Here is a 24,480-nt window from a genome sequence, read left to right on the forward strand (position 1 = left end):
TGTGTGAGAGGCATTGTTTCCGTTTTAAAGTGTTTGTGCTGATGGAGACTGGCAGACACGGGGCACTTGGACACAGTGTCTATTTTTATTAGCCACGGCGAGTGTAGGTGATCATTTACCCAGACCCAAGCGGGGTCAGAGCTCTGCGCGGGAAGACGTGGGCGGTTAGACGTTTACTGTCAGTGGGCAGGGAGCCTGCTCGCGGTGCTGACCTTTGAACGCACGCAAAGAGAGCGGCGAAGTCTGCGTTTGGTTTCTGTGAAGTTTCGGTCAGGTCCAGGTGCATGTGAGGAATGGCACTTCCTGCGAACCGACACGTTCAACAGAAAACCCTCACTTCCCCTCCAGTCCTGGAGCCGAAACTGGCGGGGGGCAACGCCCATTCTTTCGGACACGGGGCAGCCCCCAGAGCCAGGCAGAATTGGGCTCCTTCGTGTATTGAGGATTTCTCTGGGCTTTCGGACTGTCCTTCTAACTGTCAGTGCCTTTTCTGTAGATGAGAAGCTGAATGTGTGAGATGTTGAGCTGGTGTGAAATGACACTTGGGTGTCATTGTGACGTGTGTCTCCGTGCTCGTCTGAACCCATTGCAGGTGTCACTGTGTCTCGTGGACCTTCCATCAGCATCCCACACGCACGTGGAGGGGTGAGCATCTAAGCCGCTGGGGGCGGGAGTCAGGCGGTTATCATATTGGACGGACAGATTGGGACCCAGTTTCCTTCCCCGAACTTGAAGAAATCAGGAGCAGGCGGGATGGTAACACTTGGCTTCCAAAGAACCCGCGGACTTGGAGGTGGGAACCCGAGGCAGGGGAGGCGAAGGAGAGGCCAGAACCTGAAGGAGGCGGGCGAGGGCCCGAGTCCAGGAGGCTCGAGGGCCGCGGAAGCGTGAGCGTTCCGAAAGCCTGTGCGGGTTCGAGTCCTCGCGGGAAGCCATTCGTCGTGGGCAGCCCTACTGTGCTGCAGACGCTACAGCTGGGAAACGAAGCTGGCGATGTGCACGCGGGGAAAGCTTCGGGGGTGGGCGCCCAGACAGCGGGACGGGCTGGTGTTGGGGACGGAGCGGGAACAGCGAGGGGTGCCCCATTCAAATGGGGACGCTGCGTTAGCCCTGAACTCGGGGAGGCGGGGAGGGGGGGCGGTGGCGGAAGCGGGGAGCAGCTCATCTGTCGTGAGTGTGAACTGGAGCCCACGGCGTGGCGTTCAGGGGAGGGGCGCGGGGAGGTGGCCTCCTCCGAGAATTAATGTCCCTCGGCCACACTGCTCGCTGCGCAGCGATCCACCGCGTCTGCGGCCCATCCGCAGTCAGTCCGGGCGTGTGGGAGCCGCCCAGTCCCGGCCGAGTCCGCCCGAAGATGCGCCCTGCACGCTCCCTGCGGCGGTGGGCGGTGGGCAGGCGGGGCGGCGAGATGTTTGCGGATTCGGGGGGCGGGGGGGCGAGACCACGGGTCCCATCGCACCGAGTGCCGCCCGCAGGTCTCCTCGCCTGTCTGGTCCCTGCTTCGCGCCACGCTCACCCGGCCCAGGGCTCCCATCGGCCCTCGGCTCTCCGCCGGGCCTCACCCCTGGGCCGCAGGTGGGAGGCGCTGCGAACGTTGTTTCACGAACAAGCAGGTTAGCGCGGTGACCGGCGCGGCCCGGCGCTCTGACCCTGCCTGTTCAGTGAGCCGGTGACTAAAACCCGGGGGACCCCGATGACTTCCAGGGCTGGACCGAGGGGGAACCGGCACACAAGCACACCTGTGAGTAGGGTTGTCTGGCCGTTCGGCGTCTCTGGGCCACGCTGCACGAAGAGTCGTCTTGGGCCACACGTTAAGTGTATTGCGACATGTGATCACAAAAACATCTCATCGCGTGTTAAGTAAGCTGACGATTTTGTGTTGGGCCGCGTGTTGGACACCCCGGCCAAAACGCTGGGAAAGGCTGTACGTTTTCTTGCTTTAAATGTACCTCCCCCCATTTGCATTTATTTTCACTATGATCGGCAGCAGAGCCACCACACACCTCCATGGTAACCGCATTCGCCTTGCCCTTCCCGCCCGGGGCCTCAGGTGCGTGGCCTGGGGTGCGCCAGGGCCCCGGGGTCGGAGGGAAGAGCGGGTGGAGCTGCTGGCCGCGCCCGCTGCTCCAGGGCCCAGGCTGCGGTGGCTCTGGGAGGCCCGCCCCGTCCGCTCTGCCGTGTGGACGGGACCGCCTGGGGCTGTCTTGGAGGCGAGGCTGCTCAGCGAAGCTGCAGGTTGTTCCCGCCCCTCCAGCCCCAGACCGCCGTGGTCTTCCCCCCGCGCGCCCAGCCTCGCGAGCCCCGCCCGTTCCCGGCCCTCCCGGGGAAGGCGGGGGCGGCTGGGCGAGAAGAAGCTGCGCAGACACCAGCGATCTCTGATGCGCGGATCTTCCCTCCACGCTCGCGCCCTCGTCAAGGCGCGGCCTGCGCGCAGAGTCGGTTCTGCCCCGCGCGGGTGTCGGCGGCGACGGGTGGTGCCTTCCTCCCTCACCCGCGGGCGGGCGGGTGCTGCCAGGGTCCAGACGCGCGTCGTGTGTGCGGGGTGCGAGACCCGCGTGCGGCTCTCCCCGGGTGGACGCCGCGTGACTTTCGGGCCCCGGGACGGAAAAAAGTGCGCGGGCGAGCCAGCCCCCCGCGGTAGCGTCTCGAAGCATCATGCGGTGATGACCGCCTTTTTAAGAGCGGGAACAAAAGCAGAGTGTACTGCTGGCGCTGCATACTAATCAACATTTATTCACAAAGTTCAAGTTCAAACCGCACCGTGTCTAAATATTTTCACTGCGACAATTAGCGCAGGCATGATTCACGGTACCTGTCTGCCTGATCTGGGAGCGCCCGCCCCCTCCCGGAGCGCACCTGGGGGGACCTGGACTCCGGGGGGCCCACTGGCCCGGAGGGCAGCGCTGCCTGAGCCCCAGCCCCGCCAGGGGGGCTGTGCTGTCGCGGGCGGGGCCGGCCGCAGCCCGCGGACATGGTGCGTCCTGAGGATGTGTGAATTAAGGTCTGAGAGGCGGAGGGAAGGAAAACGAGGCTTCCGTGCTGTAATTTGAAAAATGAGTCATGGTAGTTAATTAACCTATCCAATACCGCAAGGTGAATGAATGCCGAAATCGACTCACCACGAACAATCTCTGTAACCTCACGTGCGGAGGGGCCTGGCTAGACCCGCGCTGAACCCGGGAGACCCGAGACTCTGGCGGTCCAGCCCGTCTGGTCTTCCCCTTGCTGCGACAGGGCGGCTTCTGGGCTGGAACCTGCTGCAAGCCCCGCCCCGCGCCGCCGGTCTCCTCCTCCTCCTCCTCCTCGGGGTCAGCGAGGTCTCTTGGACCTGGGGGCACCTCCTGAGTTCTTGAGAAATGAACGATATGTTCCCAGTTTGTACTCACAATTTGTGATGCAAACTCCAAAAAAAGGAAGGAAGGGAGGGAGGGAGGGAGGAAGGGAGGGAGGGAGGGAGGGAGGGAGGGAGGGAGGGAGGGAGGAGGAGAGGAAAGAAAAGATAAGAAAAAGACAAAACAGGTGACATTTACATCAGCCCACGCCGAGGTCTGGCCTGGTCCCGAGGTCCCGAGGTGGAGAGTGGCGTTTGGGCCGACGCAGGCCTGCACAGGGTCCGCTGGGAGGAACAGTATTTTCACTGTTCAACACAAACGCCTATGTGTTTATTACACTTTTATTCCCTTGGAAAGTCAGGTTGTGCACGTGCAGAGTTTGGAGGAGGGTTGCGTGGGGCCGGCTGCAAGGCGGCCCTCTTCCGCCCTGAGCATCTCCTGTGTCCGAGGGCCCCGGACGTGGGGGCCCGGGCGGTTCACAGGTGCGGTCCGTACCACGCAGGCAAGCCTCACCCACCACCCACCCTGCTCCCAAAATAACTGGTTGTAGGTCTTCGTTCGCTTGTCTTCGTCAACGGTGTTGCCCCGGGCTCCTCTTCCTCAATGAGCGTGTTCGGTCCTCCCGAGGGCCAGCTGTCTGCATCCCTGCTGCCCGAGAGACCGCCCTGCCTCTCGTCTCCTTGCCCACCTTTCCAGGGGTTTCTCACCTGCAGCCTCCTCGCCCCGCCCCCTTCATCACCCGGCAACAGGTGCTGGGCCACCTGCTGTCCGGGACTCGAGCCCCACCTCCTCGAGTTTGCCCTGCGTGCTGTGTCCACGGGAATCTTCTTTAAACATAGCTGACTCTGAGTTCCCTGATATCTCCCAGGCCAGCGTATGACTTTGTTTGTTCAGAATGTGAGAAATTCCAGAGTTTCCCCCCAGAGGCTTTTTGCTTTCCCACCACCCAGCCCCTCCCTGCACCGGCCTCCACCAGGCCCGGTCCGCCCTGCCTCCCTCGGACCAGCGCTTGCTTCTCCTTCCGCTGTGGCTGCTCTCCCCCACCCCTCCCCCACCGGTCCTCTGTGGTTCCGCCCCAGCTCCCCTTCTGTGGGGATTCTGAAGGGTCTGCAGGCATTCACCTACTCCTTCTCTCGGCGGTCCTTCACACCACTGTTAAGACTTACTCCTCTTACCGACCATATGTCTTCATTTCTGGTTGTCTCCCATAGGTAAGGAATGTACTTTTAACATCCGGTAAAATTCTTACCTCGTTTTGGACCCCAGTGCCTGGGGAGCCTAGGATGTCGAGGTTTCCCTTCCTACCTTTACCCGCTTGTTCGTCCTTTCTTTCTACCCCATTCAAGTCCCACTCTCCTCTGAAACTCCAGGTCTGAGTCTGACCTTTAACTCATCCTTGTTTTATCTGTACAAATTAGATGTCTATAAAACTAATCATTGCTTAATGCCATTTGCATAAACAAGAAACAAAAATAATTCATTTACAAAGTCTCTAGGACTCCAATTTTAAAATCAGGTGGCTGATGGTGGCACCTACTGGCCACATGTGATATTGCATCCCGGAGCTATCCTCCTGCACCCTGGGGGCCCAAAGACAAACCCTCGGGGTCCCTGAGGAGGTGGGGGGCAGTCGGGACTGCTGCGGGGTGGAGGTCCCACAGCCAGCAAGGCCCTGCAGCGTCCTGCGGGTGTCAGGGGTCCACGCCGCCCCAGGCCCCGTCTGCGTGAACGACCTTCCCAGGGGTCAGGGAGTTCCCGTTGGCCGGTTGGGATGTCCGTTCCCAGGACGCCGTGCTGCGGGACCGCAGCGGTCACTGGCAGCCAGGCGTTGGTTTGGACAGGATGTGTGAGCTTGCCCTCCCCCCACCAGGGGCCGAGTGGGCGCCTGCTGCTGTAACACACGCTCCACTTAGCATCAACTATGCCTGAGGATTCCCTGTGGCCATTTCCTGCCATGATCACCCCACACTTCCCCTGGAGTCTAACGTTCGGCTTCCCATCACAATTCCTCTGCTGCAGACGGCTGGATCGGGGGGGCTTCCACTCCACTCGTGCAGTGAGGGACATAGGAAAACTCACATGCATAGTTACATCCAGTGAGAGTTAGGAAGGATTACGCATTTTCCCTCTGAAACTTTTTTCATGTAAACCTATTGAACCAGAGGGTCAGCTCGATCATTTTTAAGTAGGGATTTTGACCAGCAGGGGCCCAGGAATTTCCTCACAGAGGTCAGAGTAGAACTTTCCGGAGCGGTGACCTGAACCTAGACTGCGTGAGGAAGGCTCTCTGAGCTGTTCAGCCCTGGCAACCCCGCCCCACCCTGGCGGGTGCGTGGGCCGCTGTGGAGCACCTGTTCAGTGGCCGGGGGGGGGGGGGTCTGGGCCAGCTGGGGCCCTGGGCTGGGTTGGGCGAGCCTGCCCAAACAGGCTGTCCCTCTCTGCTTTAATTCCTTGTCAACAAAATGGAGATGCTTGCGGCAGCTGTCAGAGTTTTGTTATGAAGAAGACACAGGGTAACGTAGGTAAGATGCTCAGCATGGAAATTTGACCCGTATTCTGTGCTCAGTAAACCTTGCCTGTTAATGTCTTGTCTCCGATTAAACAAGCAACCCTTTCCACGAAGCCCTGGATGCCTGGGGGCCCGGTGACCTAGACCCTGCGCCCTCTGCCCAGAGAAGGTCCCCCAGCATCTCCCGTGCTTCCTCACGGCCACAGCGCCCCTCTAAAGCCGACCCCGACGGCCCTGGTAGGGATTAACCACCGCCCAGTTGCTGGTTGGTGCTCGGAACTGTCCCCACGACAGCCAGTGGCTCTGTGGCCCCACCTCTGTGCTCTGTGCTGCCCGCCCCCTCCTGGGTCTGAGCCCCCGCAGGGCCCTTGGTCAGTGGCTGCAGCCCCTGTTCCCGTCCCCGCCCCCCACCGGACACCAGCGCCTCCCAGCACGGCCCCTGCCACGCGCTGAGCATTGGACGAGGGTTTGCCCTTGTGCTGGAATGTACTGGAGACGTGAGGGCGCAGGGAAGGGAGCCAGGGCCCCGCAGGTTGTCGGAGAGAGTAAGAGCAGCAGAGCTGGTGGGGAGGGGGCGTTGTGAGTAGCTCCCAGGGACCACCCCCCCCCCCCCCGCCGCAATGAACCTGCTGGACCCGCGGAGGCGTGGGGGCTCCAGCAGCTTTGCTCCCAGGGCCGCGGCTCAGGCCTGAGTCCTTCAGGGAGTCCGTTTGCCGTGTGGACAGCTTCATGGTCCCCTCTGTCAGTGCTGTACTCGGGGACCACAGGGCCGCCCTGCCTGGGGGCGCATGGGGGTGCCTGGGGGTGCCTGGGGGTGCAGGTGGTGTTGGCACAGCGCCGTACAGCCAGGCCCCGGACGAGATCCCGACCCCACAGCCAGGAGGGGCCTCTGTTCCCAGACCCCCTGCGACTGTCGGACCCCCTGTGACCCCCTGCGACTGTCTGACCCCTCCTCCGACGCACCGGGGTTCCGAGTGCGGCCTCACACACCTCTGACAGCGGACGTGAAAGTGCGGTGTCGCAGGTGGCTGTGGGTCAGGCGGACTCGCCCCTGAGACCCCGGGCGCCCCCTTCCCTCCCACCGTGCGGACCGCCTGTCCCGCCGTTTGCAGAGCTCTGGCGCGCCAGAGAGGGCGCTGCAGGCGGACGGCTGGGCGCGCTGCCGGCGCCCCACGGTGTCGTCCGCGGGTGCTCAGCAGAGGGCGGCTGTGTTTATCGCCAATAATAACAAGGTTGCTATTGAAAAGATGCCGCAACAGCCGGGGAGGACGTAGAGTGTGCAGGAGGGGACCCGCAACGGGACACCCCGCGGGGGCTGGCCCCCTCGGAGCTGGGCCCATGGAGCCCCCAGCCTTGGGGTCTGAACTGACGCACAGTTCCATCGGGTGGCGGTGGGGAAACGGCTGCGCGCGCCCACGGCAGCCGGCACTCGGCGGCTGCGCTGCCCCGCGGTTCCCTGGCGCCGGCGCGAGAAGGCGGGGCCTCCGTGGGGTCCTGTCCACTGACGTGAACGGAAGCGCAGAGGCGCGCGGTCCGTCTTTCCCTCCGTGACACTGGCCCAGGGGGTGCGTGTCCCTGACCATGGCACCGCGTCGGACTCGTTGAAACAAGCCCTGCGTCCATGCCTTACCGCCATGCTGAAGATGCCGCTTCATTTCGTTTTGTTTTAGAGAAAGCTGAAGTTGACATTAGGTATACCGCACAAACCAAAACTGCCACTATGCTGCTTTTGAATCTCACACGTAATTAATATCCATTTTATGGTACCAAGGTGACGACGGCGAGAGTGTGAAAATTCGGAATATGTCTTTTACACCCACAAGCGTCCCATTTGTCATGATCTCTGGGTTTCAGTTGTTTGAGGAAAAGAAAAAGATATTAAATGTCAAAGCACAAGTACATGGAGGCTGTGAATAATGTTTATCTGTAGATTAAGGTGAAATTATTCAGGGGGAGGGCTAAGCCCCAGTTCAGATCGTCAGACTTGTGTGAAAACAAAAACCAAAAAAACCTTTTGGGGACAGAAACCATCCCGCTGGATTAGACTCGTTTCCTATGAAGCGGCAGGTGATTAAAACAAATGTCCTTGGTGGCGGTTTTTCCGTCCATCGGGCAAAGACAGGGAGCCAGTAGCTCGGAGTGGCGTGGGTCCTCACTCAGCGCCTCCGAGACGCGGGCGCTGGAACCAGGCGCCGCGGCCGTTTTCCGAGACAAATGCGGCCTCGGGGTGGGGCGCTGGGAGCAGCCTTCCCGGGAGTCTCGGGAGAGAAGTTTACGAACAGGCGAACGAGCAGTCAGCCCATCTTCCATGCCCTGGTTTGTGCCGAGTGAGCGGGCCCCTGCGAATTAGAAACAATGTCTGGGTGCCTCTCTGCTCAGCCCAGCGGCCGGCCGGGGGTTGGGAGGAGGCCCTGGGGCCCCTTTTCCCGCCCCCGGGGCCCCCCTCCGGGTCTCAGACTTAGGACGAAGGGAGAGTCGTCCTCCTCTGCCGCTGGCTGGGAAGGTGAGTGACCGAGCAAACGCTGGGCCCGAAATCGATTTCGGTTACAAAAATAAATGCAGATCAGTCCGAAGTTTTCCAGTTCGGTGAGTGGCGTGGGAGTTAGACCTTTGCTAGCACAGATACCCTCTCTAATTGCCTCTGCAAATTAAACTATCGATACCACCGCGTCCTTGAGGACGAGGGCCTTCCCTGTGCATGGACTTGGAGGTTTTCCGGCGATGACTCTGCCGAGGACCGGGAGGCACGGGGATGTTAATGCGCTCCCGGGGCCGGCCGAGCGGTTCCGCGCCCGCACTCTCCCTGTCCTTCAGGCACCCCGGCGCGGGAGTCCGAGGGTCCGCGGGTGCCGGTGGGTGCGCCCTCCCGGCGGCGGGCGCGCCCTCCCGGCGGCGGGCTTCTCGGTGCTCTGTGGGCCGTGCTTGTCTTGCGTGTGCACTGACCCTGGGTGTGTGCGCGTTATGGCGGCTGGGAGGGCTTACAGCCCGCAGGGGCCTGGTGTGTCCGTGAGCACAGGACGGTCCTACCCCTGCAGCTGGGGCTTGGCTGTGGGGTCAGGGGACCATGAACGGACCCGGGGCCGGAAGGGGCTGCTCAGAGGGTGGTAGAAAGACAGAGGGGGTGGGGGCTGTCCCCTCGGCGCTGTCTCCCCTTCACACGGCCACCGCGGCTTTAGATCCCGAGACACTGCTGCCCCCCCCCACCCCGCCTCCTGCTTTTCCTAGTGGACAAGGGCTGGCTTCTGGAAGGTTTTTCTTCCACCAGCGCACTGATGCAGGTTCCAAAGGGGGAAGGAGAGAAGTGCGGAGGAATCTGTCTTCAGGAGCCACAGGAGCCCAAGGGTCATGACCAGGGCGCCGTGCTCCGTTCCCCTGGTTTCAAAACAAACTCTTCGACTGCCCTCCACTTGCTTTTCCCATAAACGACTTGGCATTAGCACTTATGTGGCAGCGAAAGCCTATTACCCTGTGACAATAGTCTATTATAATGACATTATTTCTCTTGGAAACACTGATTGTTTCTTAAATATAGGCTATCTACCTGGTCATTTCTAGTGAGTGCATTAAAATAGTAATTATTGCCCTTGCTGGCTTTTGTCTCTGGGAAGTTCCGTGAGCATTACTCCAAACAACGCCGTGATGTCTGATGTGTTATTTCACTGGGCAAACACGCATAAACATGAGTTGTCACATGTGCGACAAGACTCCTCTTACTTGCTACACACAGACACACACAAACACACACCACTCACGGACGACTGTCTTTGACACCAAGAAGCCGGCCGTATTTGGGATGGTTTCCACGGGGCCATCGTTAACCAAAGCATCTTTCAGCCCCGGGGATTTCAAGCAGGGAGAGGTTATATGGTCGCTGTAGAAATCATTCCGTCCCTTTAACAAGAAGCCTGACCCTGTAACTTTTCTTCTTACAGCGCATTCGCTCAGAAGTCTCAAAGACTCAATGACTCTTTCCCATAAATCAACACTTGGCGTATCATTCAGTCTTTCAACTCTCTGCCTCCCAGCTGAGTGACCATGGGCGTTATCTCGGGTCGGGGTGTGCCCGTGGGAAAGTTCTTACCCGTCTTCCTCGGTCACCTGGTCCCCGTCTCTGCCCGCCGGCCTGGCCCTTCGGGATGCCCCTGGGTGTAACAGGAGGGAATCCATGACTCTCCTTGGTCCGACCACAGCTAGCTGTCTGGAGACATCGCCCGTAGCTTCCCATTTCTGGTGTGTGAGTGTGTGAGCGTGTGAGTGGGTGAGTGTGCCCGTGCACATGAGCACGTGCCTTGATTGGTGTGATTTCCTTTGCTCGAAATGTACTTTTCCTCTTTTTTTTTTAACATGGTGAGATTCTATTGACATTTCAAAAGCACAACTCAAATAAGAACGCTTCTTTTTCCTTTGTAAAGCTTCATTTGTACCTAAGCTCTTCTAGTCCCTCTCCCCTTTATTTTCCCCCTCTCACGCCCTCTCCCTCACACATCCCCCCAACCACGCCAGCACCCCCAGCAGCTCCACACGCCTCTGCTCCGGGAAGTTTCCCACCGCAGTTCGCTTGTGTAGCGCCCGAATTCCATCGCGGGGAGTCTCAGCACGCAGGGTGATGGACGAGTGTGTCAAGGTCCCTGTCGTTACTGTGGTTAATCTCCGGAGCCTGGCACCCAGGCCTGTGGGCGGAGCTCAGGAGTGCGGTCCTTCGGGTAGACAAATCCCCCATCGTCCCTGCGTTGGGCTGGGCTCACACGCTGGGGAGACTCCTTACTCCTCCACGAAGTCCAGGCCTTTGTGGCCTTCCCCAGGGGGATGAGACCATCACTAACCCCCTGATGTGTGTGTGTGTGTGTGCGTGCGTGTGATGCAGTTCAGTCCCCACCTAGCACCAGCACACGTTGTACCCGGGAGGAAGCACACTGAGGTCAAGGTCACGTAGGGGGTTACGATTCACCTTCACTCATTTCCAGAAGGGCCAACATTCAAAACTGTAGGCATGCGAGTGAGACTATGAAATAACCTAAGTGTTTGGGTGACACCCCCTGAGAACCTAGGGTCCACCCTCTCCTGCACAAACCGGAAATTATCACGATGGCTGCACAGAGTACGGGCTGCCTCCGCTCCCCACCCGCGCACCACGCTCTATCAAGACGTCACTGAGAATGAGTCCACCGGACAGAGCGGCGAGAATGCATTTCACAGACACGGGGACGGAACCAGGGCAGATACGGCGAGACAAAACCAATTACGGGCTCCCCAGATGATTGCCAGACGGGATCGTCGGAGACGAGCCTGAATAAATTAACCATCGACGGGGAATGCTGGCCACAGAAGCGGCACCGTGCGCTTTCCCGAGTCAAGGGGAGACAGAGGGGAAGACGTCATGACTCCAAGGGAAGAAATCACGCAAGGAACAAAGTGCGTGTGGTTTGTCTCCAACTAAGGACTGTGTTCTGGAAAAGCCTGATTGACACCCGCAGAGGTAAACACAGTATCACTTGTGCAAGTGTCGAATTACCCATGGGGAAGCCGGCACGTAGGAAACTGTATACAGTGGATTAAATACAGGGTCCGCCTGCGCGCGGTTCGTAGGACAATAGTGTGAGTGTAATAGTTTATAGCTTCAATTTGTACGTTTCACCGGAAATGTCATAGGCTGTGCTTGAGCCTGATGGTGTTATGCCACAGAATGACATGCTTCCGATTGTTTAATAAAAGATGTTGTAGTAACAGAGGGGCGTTATTTGTGCCGGACCCCCGTATGAAGTGAAACTATGGGCTGAGCCTTACTTCCGTATTTGCGCTCCGCTGAAAGTAAGTTCGGTCGTAACCCTTCTGACGCCTTCTTTTCTGGTTCGGCCCGTTTGTCAAACCAGGAGGAGGTCGGCGGTCCCCAATCCGCATCCTGTGCAGACGTAAAACACCCTGATGTAGGTCCAGTCCCCTTGAGGGGACTTTTCCGTTTCTTAGCTCCTCCCGAGTTGCTGTGGAAGATGAATTTTGAGCACTCCCCAACCATCAGAGCGCACTGAGGACGCACAGAGTAACAGGCACGCTTTGCTCACTGCCGTCCCCTGGGGCTGTGACCGGCCACGGTGGGGACGACGCCAGTGGCATCTGCTGCGTGATCAGCCAGAGTCACAACTGGTTCCCTGGCGGCGGCCGGCACGCTGAAAGTCGGCCCCGGGCCACCACACGCCCACACAGCCTTGTGCTGCTTCCTTCCCGTGAGCGCCTGGGCGCACCGGCAGGGGGCGAGGGTCGCAGTGTTTTGCTTCAACAAGGGGAAGGTGGAAGGAGCTGGAGGTTGTCGTCGTTGCCCCTAAGAAAGGAGGGCAGAGGGACAGGGAGGGAGGGTGACGGTAGTGAGAGCAGTGATGACATCGGAGTCGCTGTGCCATGCAGGATTTTTTTTAAAAATTTTACATCGTGCTTTCTGAGACACTTTATTCCCACTGGTTCTTTAAAAAATACCTGAAACAGGCAGGCAAATATGATCCCCTGCACTTTCCATGGCCACGCCCACCCCTGGGGCCGCAGGGATGGTCTGCGGAGAGGGGCCCAGGACACAGGTCTGAGGACCCCCGGGGCTGCTCTTCAGCTAGGGTCCCGCGCCGTGGAGTTCCCGCACCTCCCCGCTGGAGCCGGCCAGTGTCTGGCCCGGCGTTGGGGTGGGGGGGTGGGGCGTGATGCCCCCGATCACACCAGCACAACCCTTCTGACTGGCATTCAACCACGGCTGATACGGCTCTTCCTCCAAGATATGTCCTCTTCTAAAATGCAGACCCCTGTGCGGGTAAGTGGACTCACCTCTTTTTCTGAACAGCAAGGGGTTCACGGGGCCTGTAGGAATGAATAGCTGTGATTGCCTGGGAATGTCAGTGAGGAGCTGAATTTTATTTACATGTTACTTTTACGGATTCAAGAGGGCAGGTTCCGTGGAATATGAGAAAAGTTTATTATCTAAAACGTTACATTGCATAGCATGAGATTTCAAAGCTAAATTGCTATGGAAACACTCAGGAAGTGGTACCTAAGTGCTTTTGGGGGCAGGGAGGCACTTCTGTGGAGCTATTTTTTTTTTTTGAGATAATGTTTATCTAACTAATGGATTCTTAAACTGGTTGGATGACATCGGTACATGTTTCCAAGCTGTTCGTATTTTCCTTATTCAGCAGTATTTCTACCTGGAAACTGCAAAATAATTCTTCATGCTGCCGAAAAGGTCCTTGCATCCCTGTCACGGCTGGAAGTACCAGTGACCTCTGTCATTTGCAGAAAGAGAAAACATGACTCAGAGAAAGTTTCAGTGTCTGGCCTGGGGTCGCCCAGATCTTAACTTGTCACCCCAATGTCTGTGCGCATTCTCTTACTTAAAGTGTAACCCCTCCTCCCGCGCCGTGGGAGGAACAAGGTGCATGTGGTTTCGTCAGACCCAGGGCTGGGTTGTGGGAACAGTGGGTGGATGCATTCAGAAGCAAACCCAATGTTACCTGTGCAAGTATTAAATTACTCACGGGAAAGCCAGGTAGGAAGTTATATATGGTTGATTAAATGTTAGATGGAAACTTCGGACAAAGTCTTGTTTCCATATTTGTGCATCGCCAAGGGTGAGTTTCCACAGCACTGCCTCGCGCATGGGGCGGGCGCTGTGGGGGGTGGCCCCGGGTGTGGGCGGGCGGAGCTCTCCACCCCCTGCAGCCCCAGGAGAAGAAAGCTTGCAGGGACGGGGCCGTCAGGGTGGAATCCACACCTGGGAGTTAAGGGGAAAAAGTCTTAGGTCACAGAGCAGAATCGTAGCAATAATTACCTTTCATCAGTTCCCGCTATGTAGGGAGTTGTAACCATCCTTTTGCAGAGTAGCAAACGGAGTCTTGGATCATGTAAACAAGTAGAAAACTGGGGAATAAATCTCTACATATCTGATCACAGATGTCAACAGTCCGTTCATGGACTCCACAGCCTTCTTTGGAGAAACTGTAGAGACACCTGAATGCCTACTAAGTGCAACCTAGAATTAGTCTGAGTGTTCAAGTCAACTTAATGATTTCAGAGAACTTCCACCATGTTTCTTTGTTTGTATGACTTCTTTGCTTCATTTTTTTTCTAATCTTTTTACCTCTCTGTCATTCTGAGGGGATGGTGAGCATCACTTACGGCTCTGGAGTGGGCTTTAGGTCACTGTCAGCAGGAGAACCATGTGGAAATAGTTGTATCTGTCAACCCTGGCCACATGTATATCTGGATTGCTGTATTTTTATCGTGCTCCCAGCAGCCAGGGGTAGGCGGCCCTCAGATGGTGCCCCGGTGTCGGTCATGAGAGGCGGGACTCCGAAGGGGAAGACGCCGGGGCGGTGGAGTGCCATGCGCAGCTCCGGGTCTCAGAGAGAAGGGGCCGTGTGGCTGTTTCACGGTTAACTTTTCGGGGACTCCCCACGCCGTCTCCCACGCTGGCCGCCCCAGTCCACACTCCCCGTGACGGTGCGCGCCGGCTCCCTTTTCTCCACGTCCTCTCCGGTACTTGATGTTGGTTGATGCATTGATGACGGCCACTCTGGCAGGGCTGCGGTGAGCTCGGGCTGTGGCTTTCAGTTGCATCCCTCTGACGACTGGGGATGTGGAGCACCTTTCCACGTGCCTGTCGGCCCTGTGTGTCCTCTCTGGGACGCGTCTGTTCAGGTCATTTGCCCTTGTTTTAATTGGGTTGCTTGTTTTCAGAGGGTTTGTGTGTGTGTGTGTGTGTGTTGAGTTTATAAGTTCTTTATAAATTTTTGGATATCAGCCCCTTCTCATTGGTGAACATCTTCTCCCATGTGGGGATGGGTTGTCTTTTCACTTTATTGGTGGTTTCCTTAGCCGTGCAAAAAACATTTTAGTTTGATGTAGTCCCATTGGTTTATTTTTTCTTTTGTTCCCCTTGCCCGAGGAGATATATCAGAAAAAAATATTGCTATGAGCAGTGTCTGCAATTTTACTGCCTGAGTTTTCTCCTGGGAATTTTACGGCTTTGAATTTAACATTTGCGTCTCTTAATCCATTTCGAGTTTATTCTTGTGCGCGGTGTAAAAAGGCGGTCCAGCCTCATTTTCTTTTTTGTACATACCTGCCCAATTTTCCCAAACCACTCGTTGAATAGACTATATTCACCCCATTGTGTGTGTCTGCCTCCTTTTGCGAAGACTCTTTTCCATGTCACAATAGCAAGAGCCATTGAAGGGCAGCCCATTGTCACCGCAGCCAGCCCAGCATTCTGTGTCGCCTGGGCCATTTCTTTCTCACGAGCCATGGATGGCAAATCATGGCATTTCTCCTGCCTGTAGACAAAGGTGCCCAGACACCATCATGACGGAAATTACCGGCCTCTGAATCAGGAACCTAGTTTGAGAGCACGTTCTTGCACTTGAAAACGGGACATTTTTGAGCGAACCAGGTGTCTGCTGCCGTTCTCGCCCGGCAGGTGAGACACGGGCCACCCCGCATGCGTCCTCGCTGAGGCTCACACGTGGCGAACAGGTGCCCGCACGGCTGACGGTACAGCAGTGTGTGGATGTCACTTTGACATCACACCAGACGTTGTGTTGGCACTGGTGGCTCCTCTCCCGTATGGCGATTGTTTTCTAGTGGAAACATTTATTTATTCATTCCTTTGCTCTTTCTCTGAAGACGCCATTCTTGTGCATGGTGTACATTTTTATTTTTAAAACTATTTTTAAAAGTTATATATTTATTTTTAGAGAGGGGAAGGGAGGGAGGAAGAGAGCGAGAGATACATCAGTGTGTGGTTGCCTCTAGCGCGCCCCTCACCGGGGACCTGGCTGCAACCCACGCCTGTGCCCTGACTGGGAATCGAACTGGTGACCCTTTGGTTTTCAGGCTGGCACTCAATCCACTGAGCCCAACAAGCCAGGGCTACTTTTTCTTTAAATAGCATATTTCCCTAAGCATGGGTCATGTGACCTGATACAAGATTCATTCAAGGAAATACGTATCCATATTTATTTTATATATGTAAAAAACCCAATATACTTGTGTATATATGTGGAACTATGTATGAACATACACATGTATGTATATATGAATGTTTCCACACATTATGCATATCTGAGTATATGAAATAATAGAATTTTACATATCACTGTACATGAAAAAACGCATCTATGCATGATATACATGCAGGGGTGGGCAAAAGTAGGTTTACAGTTGTTCCTACGGAAAGTAACACGATGATTAATAAATAACAATACAAGAATAAACTCTGCGTGTCGTGTACTTGCCGCTGTAACCCCACCTTCCCCCGCCCTGTGGGTGTGTGTGTGTGTGTGTGTGTGTGTACACAGACGGAGGTCAGGACTCCTGGAGTGAAAAATGGACGAAAATGTTAAAACTCAACCTTGTTGCCAAGATTGAATGTAACCTTGTCCTCACCGAGTTTCCTCATGGTCAAGATGTGAGGAACAACGCCGTATTCTGTGGCGTCCTTTATTTACAAAATGAACGGCAAAGGCAACCAGGTTCCATAGGAGACATTTAAACGGCATCAGTGGTGTGGTGGGCAGCGGGCGAGACTGCGTGTCTGCGGTTTAACCGCGGTGACTCGTCCAGGGCCACTAGTGCGATTCCTTCTGGAATAAATCGGGGCGTGGGTATGAAGAGCCGTTAGGACGTTAGGGTGACGCTTCCATCGCTGTGTGTTTAGAGACATTCGTTCGGGAAAACTCACGCTGGAGGAGACGCTACGAGGCCGTGAATGCCGTTGGCCACGTAAACCAGATGACTCCGGGAGTCCCTCCGAGAACTTCGGTCGGTGTGCGGAGCGCTCGGTTCAGCGCAACTGCTTCCGCCCCTCACGGCACGTTGTTATTCGCACACGGACACGCCGGGCATGAAGAGGCTGATGGGATGTTGTCGTGGTGAATAATGATGCATGATATCCGAACGTGAAATTCAGCTTCTCCACACTCTCGTAATGGGCGAGTCGGAAGGTCAAAATCTGGTGTGGGCGCCCATGATATTTGTGGTGGATTGTTCTAATTTTCCCTCCCGGCACTTTATCGTACCACTAACCAGTTTCCATCTGCAGCGAAGGGCTCCTTAGCCACGAGCTTCCTGCATCACCGTGTCACCCCCGGTGACTGACTGCTAATCACGTTAATTATACACAGCGAGTGTGATAGCTGAATTATACTCCTTTGGCTGCAAACCTGATACAATTTAAAATATTGATTGCAATAGCACAACATTCTCTTTTCATAAATCTGCCCCGTAATTCCATCCGTTTCAAGCATGCGATTACATTGTTTGGTTTGATTTCAAACTTGTATTTCGACATGAGAAAACTCACAACGTGGGAAATTATAATTTCCAGTCGAAAGGCAAACCGCGCCCCCCCACCACCCCCCGCCCCCAGGACCACGCGGCAGTGCCTGGCATGTAGCGTGTGGCCAGTCGCGCCGGGATGACGGGGACACGCCTCATGTCTCGCTGGAAAAGATGCGTCCCCACCCTCCTCTGGGCCCGCGCCCCCTCCGCGGAGGCAGAGGACAGGAATGGGGCTTCCGGGTGGATCCTGTCTTCATCTGCGTGCTGCGTTTTGTCTGCATATGAGAAATGGGTGCTTAAAGAAAACAGCAAAATCTCGAACGCGCGTATCTGTGTGAGGAGAATCCTCGTATTTTGTCACTAACTGTAATTCTAGGTCAAAGCCACAGTCATACAGAGACGAAGCGTGTGTATATCTGTGTGTATGTTTGTGTACGGGTTGCCCACAGTCACACGCTCACAGACAAAGACGCGCGTGGCTGTGTAAGTGCACAGTCACACTGTACGGCGGGGTGGAACTCTGTGTCGGGAGCACCGAAGAGGTCTTGTCCACGTGAGAGCCGGGGAACCCCCTTTCCTCCTCTGCTTTTCTCCCACGAGGGGACGCCTTTTGCATGGAAGTGCGTTTGCGGGGCGTCGGGGGGAGGGCACGTCACGCGGGAAACCACGACGATGTTTGTGTGTTTGTTTCTGAGGCCCCCACACGCCTCTCCCGTGGCTCAGCCCATCAGTGCGGCTGCGCGGTCTCCCATCCCCCGCTCTCCCCACGCCCCTCGCACCCCCGCCCCCAAGTCCAGCACCGCCTGTCTCCGGTAACCAGTCCCTGCTAGAAGCTGACACCTCGCTGTCCGGTGAAATTCCATCCAAAACCCCAGTCTCACGGGGGCAGGGGACACAGGCCCTTTCTCCAGGCGCGGCGTAGGTGACCTTCGGGAGGCCCTGGATGCGCGCTGGTGCTGGGTGGAAAGGGAGGGGCAGCGGGCGGGGGGGGGGGGGGCGCTGACCTGCACCCGCGCGGGGGGGCCTCAGACCGCCTTTCGGCCTCATCGGCGGCCTCCGCAGCCCCGGGAGCACGGCGCCTTCTGAGCCCACTTTCCTCTTTCTCCCCGCGTGCCCCTTCGTGGTGACTCGCTGCACACGCACCTCAGTCTGCAGCTTCTCGTGTTCGCGCCCCGCCCCCACGACCGTCTTCCTCCCTGTTCCGCAGCCGGACCTTGGTCCCCTCCCGAGGCCTGACTGGAGGCCGCTTCCCCGGGGGCCTGGGTGCGGGTCTTGCTTCCCCTGTCACCGCGCAGCCCTGCTTGGGAGCTGACGTTCCGGCATCGGTTACTTGGATGTTTTATTTATTTGTTTGTTTGTTTATTTATTTTTAATTTTAATTGTTGTTGCAGTACAATTTTCTCTCCTTTACTCCCCTCCTCCCTCCCATTTCCACCCGCCGCTGGTTTTTATCCACGTGTCCTTTATACTTCTCCCTGGAAACCCTTCCCCTTAAATTCCCCGGAAATTCCCTCTCCTCTCCCCTCTGAACACCGTCAGACTGTCCTCTAGTTCAGTGTCTTTGGTTATATTTTGCTTGTTTGTTTTGTTCTTTAATCTCAGATATTTCACGCAGAAACTTTTTTACTGATACGTCCCCCAGAGCAAGGGGCGTAAAGGAAAGAATAAACAAATGGGATCTCATCGAAATAAAAAGCTTCTGCACAGCTAACGATTACTTAGATGTTTTAAAACAAAAATTATTAATATCCAGGGTATGTGTCCTCCTTGTGGGAACTCCCTTAAGGAAAGGTGTAAGCCGGAAGTGTCCCCATCCCCGGGACTTGGCCTACCCCCCGAGAAAAGAAGCCTTTGCATCCATCAGATGAGCCGGATGAGCGGGTGGAAGCGCAGGAAGGCCGCCGACTTAACGCTCTGCGCCCAAGAACCGCGCCCATGAACCGCGCCCCTTCTCCCGCATCCCGAAGGCGCCGCATCCTGAAGGCCCCACCCCAGGGCGGGTGCAAGCACCCGTGTGGTTCTCTGGTGTCCTGTGGCGGGTTTCCCGGGCCCAGAGCCCTCCCCAGTGGTAGTGACGACGCCCACACCCACGTGTCCTTCCTAACGCAGTGCCGTGACCTAGCCCCGCCCAGGGGGACCCGCAGCGCGGGGCCCACGCGGGACTGGGACACTGGGTCTTGTGCTTCATTCCGGAGGCCGCGAGGTCAGTCCCAGCTGCACGTGGACTGATCAGCAGCGGCTTCCAACAGCGCGCTCACCCACTTGCTCAGATGACGCAGCCACAAAGCGCTGCCCGCGTGTAGTCCAGTCTGCTGACCCGCGGACGCGCACGAGGAGACCGTCCAGCTCCCAGTCCCGCTGACGCGGCCCCGGGGCATGGACGCAGGCCGGCCGCCTCCACGGCGAGGCCGGCCCGCGGGGTGCCCCGTCACTTCCTGCCTGGCCAAGCCAGGACTTGGAAGGACGTTTAGACTCCGCCTACATGATCAGTCCCTCTCAAAATTGACGATGAGCATCTATGAAATGCAAAGATCAATCAAAACAAGAAATACACAGAGTTACCATCAAGTTATCAATGTATTTAAGGGGACATGGTTGTACGACTGAATACTATTTCATCAGTTAAATATGGATTCACGTTACCCACCTAATGGCGACGACGAGTCCCCAGCACTGTAACTTTGGGGCATCTTACTTCAACAAGCGGAAGGTGATGGAGAGTCTGGTGTTTTAGATGTCACCGATAATTTCACCACCGACGATTTCTGTGCTGGCGCACAGTGCTGGAAACCTGTCACGGAACAGGCACATGACCCGGGTTACCTGTTACGTTCACCTGAGTATTTGTTGAAGTGATAAAATAATGCATCATTGCTTGCACAAATAGAACTTGTAGAAAACTAACTTTAGTATAAAATAAATCTAATTTTCCTGCAGTTTCTAGGACATTCATGCTACGTTTTAGGAAATTGGTCGAAGCTGCCATAGGTGTCCCTGAAGGCTGCTAGGAATTGCTTCCTGTTGCCATTGGAACTCCCCACCGGGTTCTCGGGGAAATGCCGTGAAGGGGCTCGGGCCTGGCTCTGTGCAGTGACACCATCGCTGTCGATTATTCGGTCGGCAACACGTGGCCACAAATACGCGAGAAGTTTGGAGAGAAGAGGCTGACCTCACAGACACTCTCGTCATCTCAGGTTGTGACTGGATGATGCAAAGCCGGCCCAAACCCTAAGGATGCTGCTCTGTTTCCTCGAATTATCTCTTGTATCTGGCGCAGTTCGGTGACAGAGCTGGACACTCTCAGACAACGGTGTGAGCCCTCCAGATGCGTTTTCTGAAGACTGCGCACCGCGGTTCTCTTGGCCGTCTTCCTCTTGAATTCCTGCGGACCCTCGCACCTCCTGACGGGGTGCCTTTCTCTCGAGCGATGTGCGTGCGGAAGCTGGCACAGCCCTGGAGACCCTCTCAGAGGCGCGGCCAAGCGTTTGGCCAGAGACCTGAACTCTGATGAATGCGCTTCTCCGGGGCTTCCGGGACGAGCGAACACGTTCGCTGGTGTTTGCTCATTATGATTAGAAGAGAGAGCAAACCAGAAAGCTTCTGATGCTTATTTTTAGAAATTTCTTTGTGCGTCGAAAGAATACAGAGAGCGAGGCACATTTGCAGGCCATAAATTAAACTTTTGTTTTGAGATAGGTTGGTGGCATGTTTACATACTTCTGGGTTTTTTGTTCTTTTTAATGAATGTTAGCAAGTTTAATGTCTCATCAAAACAAAGGCTCTGGGTGGAAGTGATTATTTTTTCCAACAGAAAGACCTTTCCTAGCATTCCGTGTTTGATTTTGATTTTTCTCTGAGCTCATTTCCTTCCACAATATATTCATTCTTAAGATCAAAGCATGCAGTGTTTCTTTCAGCCTATGAATTGATCCATGAAGTGTGTGTTAGTGATTTAGAATAAACTTCACATATTTTTAAAAATAGTTTTCTCCACTCTTTGTCGCACATAAATGTCTATGTCTGCTACAAGGACCTTAAAAGCAAGCTAAAATCTGTCCCTTTTGGAAGGGAAGGTTGATGTGAGTTTCAGCGGGTCAGTAAGACAAGGCTATTTTTCAGAATCATTGTTCACGCCTGGAATGTTGTCAAGAAATGCATGCTTTAATGTGCTGTCCTCTGACACGAGCATTTCGTTGGCCGCTCGGGGTTCAGGGAGGCAGCGCCATTACCCTCAGTGCCAGTGCCCGCCTGATGGGAGGGGGGGAGGAACGGGGGCTCCTCTCCGAGAGCGCTGGGGGAGCTGCGGCTGCGCAGGCTCCGGGCATGTCTACCCAGCTGCTTGGGGGAGAGAGGCAGTGTCCGAAACACCCTTTTCCTCCCTTTGAGCTCACTTTGCGGCTCGTCTCGTTAGTGGGCGCGAGGACGCTGAGGAAATTAGGGCCCTTTCTTCGTAACGGCGGTGGAAGCACTCCGTGCGCGTCTGAGCTAGATGAAGAGGGACTCGGGGCCCACACCTTTGACGGGAAGCAGCCGCCCTCCCAGAGAGAGAGGAGGAAGGCCCCTGCGCCCGCCACCTGGCGTCGTGCACCTGTGACAGGCAGGCTCGGGCTGTAGCACAGGCCACCAGGGACACCTGTATTCACCCCGCCTCCCTGCACAGCACCCGCTGAGCTCCAGGGAGGGAAGACGGTGGTCCCGACCCGTCGCTGACCATTCCTGTCCAGCGGGGCATGGATTTCCGGGGGCGTCAGACTCCAAGTGTGGCCAGGACATGCAAAACACTGTCATTTCTTGGCCTCCTGCTAACAAGAGAAATCTTGCTCGTGCTGTATTTTCTCTCTTCGGTAGCCCTCAGCCCGCACCTGTGTGGTTGACCCAAAATATGAGGTCCGGCCAGGAAAGTCTGGCTGGAGAAGCAGCCCGTCCGTCTGTCTGTCTGTCAGGGGCCGGTGCTCCGGCTCGGGCGCTGGCGCCGACTTCACTGTGTGGGGAAAAGGAAAAGCAGAACGCCTTCTCCTGCGTCCTCTGCGACATTGGCGTGTGACCCCGCACCCTTAGCATAAAGTCGGGTATTTAAAGGAGACAAAAAGAAACCACAGCGTAAGTGAGTACAGATCTTTTATGTTGATGACCACTGGAAATTCTTTCAACACACACAGTCCCTGGTTGTGAGGGCCCAGCGACATTTTAGAGTCGGTGCTGGGCACCAATGTCGTGTTACACGACCTTGTAACTCACAGCAATGGGTGGAGAGCACACCCCTCTTCGTTTGTTTCCAAGCCCAGACTCACAAATGCCAACCCCCCACTCCGGTGGCACCCGCCTCTGGCCCTCACGCCACTAGGTTTCTTAGCTTGTGTCTTTTACGTTACGTTCCTCCAGAGCTAAAATATTCAGATGCCACTTTTATATCGTCCAACTTAACATGGTAGTTTTGATCAGTGATTCCCATTCAAACGGCTCACAGACAGCACTCAGCGCGGCTTGGCTGAAGAAACGTCGCCGGTGAGAGTCTGCTCCGAACTGGCACTGGGTTTGCCTTTCTTATTTCAGCAGATGAACCTGAACTTTGATGGCGGGGGGCTGTCTGCCGTCCTCTCATTCAGCCTGCGTGTCCCAGCTTCCTGGACGCGGCAGGAGAAGAAATGAGTGAGGCCACGACTGTCGAGGCCCCCCTCCCCCAGTTGGGCGGGGTCTTCTCTCTCCGTCTTCTGTCGCTTGTCCTAGGAACCCGTCCCTCTCACCTCCACCCTTCTCCGAAATGCTCAGACTCCTTCCCCGACAGAGTCGGACCCACCCTTTAATTTTTGTGTGCATCTCGCTGGGCGGAATAGCACAGACAACGAAAATCCTAGAACGAGTCTTCTTTTACGGCCTCACCTTTAATATCATACCTATTCCATTGTGCTCTTTAGTTTCATGTTGCGGAAGGGCAGCGGTCCGGTTCGATGCGCTTCCGACTGGAGGGTCTCCCAGTTTCCTCGTAAGCCACTTAGACACCAGGAGCTAACTTACAAAGCTTCCCTCCTCATTCTTTCTATACTTTATTGTATCGGGGCTGTGTGAGCCACTTCCTGAGGCTGTTCAGTTTCCTCAGAGTAAACACATTGTTACGTAGGAATTATGGAAACTTCCGGTCGACTGGTTCTCCTGAGCTCATTGGAACGGCATGAAGATGCTGTTTGCTTATCTATGAAACACAAAAGTACATGATCTGCATACTTGTTTCTAGAAACCTAATTGGAAAGTGTGTACACACGCATCCAAGATCTATGAAGTGTTATAGTTCACATAATAATTCCGATCATGCATCCTGTGCTTCCATGAAATAATGAAACAAAATAAAAAAAACAAAAAAGATGGCTTCCGTTGTTTACCGTACCTGTAGAGTGAATAGAGAGGCGTAATCAGATTATTAATGGCTACAGAATAAACCATGAGAAGAAGAAAAGGAAAACGAGGTGCTCATTTATAAAAGAAAAATAAGTTGACTATGAGAAAAGCAATGTGAATTTTCAGAAGCTAAATCATTTCATATGAACCATACATCTTAGCACTCACTTCGGATTCAGTGCTGGAGATGAATGTGGATTAATGTGGCACAGTTCTTTGAGGTTTCTGCCGCAAACCTTTAAAATCATGTAAAACGATGAAGTTCAAGCACGTTAGCTTTGTGTTGGTAAAGGCTGCTGTGTAGTCACTGTGAGCGAATTAGAGTAACTGGTCTTTTTTTTTTTTAATTTTTATTTATTCACTTTTAGAGAGGGAAGGGAGGGAGAAAGAGAGAGAGAGAGAGAGGAATATCAATGTCCGGTTGCTGGAGGTCATGGCCTGCAACCCAGGCATGCACCCTGACTGGGAATCGAACCTGAGACACTTTGGTTCGCAGCCCGCGCTCAATCCACTGAGCTACGCCAGCCAGGGCCCGAGTAACTGGTCTTTACATACGATGCGCCCACCGGGTACCCAACTCTGCGAAGCCCCTTGCGCAGAGAATCCCCAGATGCCCAGCGTGGCTGTGAGGGAGCTGCTGTCCCGCCACAGGGACACAGGGGGCGCTGCGTCACCGAGTGGTGGGCGCACTGCTCAAGGTTTACATCCTCCATGAGAGACTGAACTTGGATTTCACCAGGTCCCCAGGGGGTCCCTCAGCGCATGCGCTTAGTGAGCCCCGGAGAGGCTGCGCGTCCACACCGAGGTGCGCCGAAAGGTTAACCTACACCCTGAATTTCCAACATTTGGTTTAGGTAAAAGAACAGGAGCTCCCTCGTCGGTAATGTGCGCATGGACCACACGTGGGACGGTAATATTTTGAACGTAAATGTT

The sequence above is a fragment of the Phyllostomus hastatus genome, unplaced genomic scaffold (genome assembly GCF_019186645.2).
Source record: "Phyllostomus hastatus isolate PE091 unplaced genomic scaffold, TTU_PhHast_1.1 phas_scaffold_46, whole genome shotgun sequence".
Taxonomy (NCBI): domain Eukaryota; kingdom Metazoa; phylum Chordata; class Mammalia; order Chiroptera; family Phyllostomidae; genus Phyllostomus; species Phyllostomus hastatus.